Source organism: Mesocricetus auratus, unplaced genomic scaffold, assembly GCF_017639785.1.
Source record: "Mesocricetus auratus isolate SY011 unplaced genomic scaffold, BCM_Maur_2.0 contig_13306_pilon_obj, whole genome shotgun sequence".
Classification (NCBI taxonomy): Eukaryota; Metazoa; Chordata; class Mammalia; order Rodentia; family Cricetidae; genus Mesocricetus; species Mesocricetus auratus.
In genome coordinates, this window is record NW_024433597.1 from 29777 (window position 1) to 33960 (window position 4184).

A 4184-nucleotide genomic window follows, 5' to 3' on the forward strand; every position below is an offset into this window, starting at 1 on the left:
GCTCCCCACAACTAACTGGCAACATCCCTCTGCATCTCTTATTTCACATTCCCAAGGAGAACAGATCGGATTGGCCCACCTCATCTACTAAAGCTGGACCATTCACTCATAGGTGGTGGCACTGGACTTGGATCAGATACTGTGCCCTAAAGTGAAAGATGTAGTAGGTAGTTACTCCTTGCTGGACTATTTAGCAAGAGTTGTCTGTAAGTAGAACTCCCAGACTCCACACACAGAGAGATGGAAGAATGCCAGGTAAGAAGGCATCTATGATGTATGTAGGTAATGATGTAACTGGCATGTAGTAACGATGCAACAAATAATCAGAATTATTAAGAGCAACATTATGCCACCTCTTACAGGAAGCCTTCCCAGAACTCTGTCAATCTTTCTCAACTTTCCCCCTCGGGTTAGAGTCCTAAAAACAGGAATCATCCAAGACTTTCAAGGTGGAAAACACTATGCTGGGTCCTGAAAAGGGAACACACACACACACACACACACACACACACACACACACACACACACACACACACACACACACACACACAACAAAGCAGGCCCTTGTCCCAGACTGAAGGAGCTCCCGGGACGCTCACAGCAAGGTAAAAGGCAACAAAAGCCACAGGGATCCAGACAGGGGACCCTGGGAGTTCAGAGAAGGGCAGGCTGTTGTTTATTCATATGTACGCCTGTCTCCTAGCTACCTCCCCTTAGATGTCCCAAAGGCCCTTAGAACTAAACATATTTAAAACTGATCTCATCTACTCCCTCCCAAACCTGTTCCTCATCTCAGATTCCCTCTCAGCAAGGCAAATTCATCTTAGCCACTTGCTCAAGCCTGAAACATGAGCTGCCGTGGCTCACCATGTCAGCTGTCGCAGTTGCTAAAGTTGTCCCTGGACCTTTGGTGTGTGTTTGCCTTGCCCCAAAGGTCAAGACTAATAATAAAGTTGAGCGCGGCTGCAGGGCAGGAAAATTAAACCCAGCCTGGAGACAGACTAGACCCAGCGTCACCAGAGTCGATTTCTGATTTGACCTCTGATGTCAACCAGTATGATCCCTTTTGGGAAAGCAACTTAACAAAAGCTTTAAAAAACGTTCATGGTATTTTCCCAGAGATTCTGCCTCAAAATCAATGCACACTCCCAAGGAGCAAAATTGTTCCTTGCAGGGTCTTTTTTTTCCTGATCAAGTACTGCAAAGTTGTCTTGACATCTAACAAAAGTAAACAGGTTAAGCACAGCTGTCTGATAGAACATTCTACAGCTATTACATAGGGATGAAGGCACTGGAAATTCTATAGCAACAGGGAAAATTTATTATGCTGTAACTAAGGATACAAGGTTATGTGTATACTGTGATTGTAACAATGTAAAAAGTGTGGGGGCTTAGGATTAGCTAAAGGACATTTAAATTTTCTTCTCTATGCGTTAAAAAACAAAGATCCAAACATTGTCATTTGTGAATTATCCTCTAGCTGTTGATTTATTTAGTCAGTCTCATCTTTCAGTCAAGGGTCTTAGTCATATGTCAGTTTTCTATCAGTTCTTCGCTAAGTGCTGCTCTGACAAAGACGAGTCACCCAGCATCCATTTTCTCTAGTATGTCAAGGCAGGAAAGGTAGCAGATACAAAAATAAACGCTTTCAAAACCTGTGTTGCAGACTACATGGATCCCACTTGCAGTCTTTTGCAGGCACGGTCACCCCCTGGTGGCCACTCGCCTGGCCACCCTAGTGTGGCTCTATGGCTGCCTGGACAATCGGTTCACCTCTGCCGGGGGGGCGGGGGACAACCCCAGCTATTCTCCCTGGCGTCCAAAACTCCTCCATTTCTGTCCTGCCCACCCCCTGCCCAACTATCAGCTTTCTGCACCCCTGACGCAAACTCCCCACCAGGCTGCGCTCTCACACCTCCCCTCCCCAAAGCCTCCTCCAGCTGCAATGAAGTCTTTGTCACTGGTTCGCATGCGCCCTCGCCATCGACCAATGATGGAGCCTCACTGCCACAGGCCTCAGGGTCCCCCCTCTGATGTTTTTCCCTTGATTGGAAAAAAATGGAGAAAACCAGTACTAAAAGGGTGGTACCTCCAAACTCGCGGATCTAAGAGACAGTGACATACAAGAAAAGCTTCAATCCCCTAGACTGCTTGTTTGGCCATTGCAGCCCTAGCTCTGCAGCACAGAAAGTCTGCCCCTGACTGAGCCGGGCACCCTGCCCCTCCAGACATCCAGATGAGACCCCGCCTTCTTTGCAGCTAGTGGGCTGAGTGTCTGGCTAGTGATTGCACACCAGGGAGGGCCTAAGGCAAGGGTGATGCAATCTGGAAGCTAGTGGGGGGGGGCATGTGGTGAAAGAGGTGCTGGGAAGAAAAAGGGTTCCTGCAGTAGCACTCCCATCAGTAGCCCCATTTCTATAGACGCATACAAACTCCAGAAGCCTACCTAGGGTGATATGTCAGTCAGCATCGCCTAGAGGGTTTGTCAAAGCAAGGACTGTTGGAAGTTGTGAACTGCCAGGGGTTCTGTGTTCATAGATTAAAATGAGACCTGAGAAACTGCGTTTCTAACAGTTCCAAAGTCGGCTTCAGGGACTACACTATAGAAACCTCTGATGCAGTTGTTGGGTTTTGGAAAAAAAAAAAACAGCAAGTGGGGGGAAATGTGTTACCTTGGCAGGAAGATCACAAGTTTGAGGCCAGTGTGGATACTGAGTCAAAAAAAAAAAACTATATAAACCTTGCTAACTTTCATTAATAAGAAGCTGAACATCACTGGGGAATATGTTAGTTTATGAATGTAAAATATGCCACACACTTACAAGTTGATATTGAAAGACACTCAGTGATGCTGAACAGCTCCTCACTAAGCGCAGCACTTTTCATTTGCTGCTGTGTCATTTTGTCCAGCAACATCCAGGAAAATGGATCATACCTAGCTATAGCCAGTGCATAACAGGATCTGGTACCCAGGATTTTGTCATTAAGTGTGGGTTCAATTGTTTCATTTTATTTTGTTGATTCATTCTTTCCTTCATTTTGAGTTTTTGTTGGCTTCTTAGTCAGTGCTGTTACGTAGCCCAGGCTGGCCCTTTAGATTGTGATCCTCCTGCCTCTTGCCTCCCTCCTGCCCCCATCTCCTGAGGGCTAGGATTACAGCCATGAATCACTATGACTGGTTTATGTAGGGCTTTTTTTTAACAGAATTAGTCCCAGTTTGGTGAAGCAAACAAAAATGAGGCAAGCTGGGCCTGGTAGCACATGCCTTTAATCCTAGCACCTGAAAGACAGACAGGAGAATTGCTGCACATTTGAAACCAACCTCATCTACATTGCAAGTCCTCAGCCATTTCTGGATACATAAACACAAAAGAAGGTTGTAGAAGCTCAAGAGTGGAGGACGGACAGGCTTCAGGGTAGAAGTGAGACCTGAAAGGTAAGTAAGGGCTTGCATAACATGAAGAAAAGGTCATTTCAAGCAAGCTGAGTAAACGACAAAACACATCGCTTCCACGCTCTAGGACTTTACAGGCCAAAGAATGTGTTTTAAAACTGTAGACCAGGTGTGGTGGCACACGCCTTTTGATTCCAGCACTCAAGAGGCAAACAGAGGCAGGTGAAGCTCTGTAAGTTCTAGGTCAGGCTGGTCTATAGAGTTCCAGAGCTGTCACACAGAGAAACTCTGTCCCAAAAAAACAAAACAAAACAAAAATACTCAAAAGAAAAAGTGTTAATGGTAGAATTCCAAAAGCATGTGCTCAGAAAAGAACTGAGCAGACCCTAAGCTATTACCACGAGCTGATTCTTAGGCCAGCACTGCCCTAAATACAGCAGTTTTTGCAAAATTAAGAAGATAAATTTTCTTTTTTACTTTGACATTTTTTACAAATTTGGTTTTTGGTTTGAGGGAGGGTTTTTCGGAGAGTGAATGTGTGTTTTGGCTCCTTATGTTTAGGAAATCTCTATTAAAATGCCAGCTAAGAAACAGATACTTCATGGGTACACACATGGAATAGTGTTCACAAAATTAGTTTAGAAAAGTCACTAAACAAACACATTATTAAGGCTTTCAAAAACAAGCAGAAAAACCAGGTTGGAGGAAAAGGGACTATAATTTACAGCATTAACATTTTAGGACACATTCAAATGTATTCTTCTTTGTCTGGTCTTGAACTTAATATAAA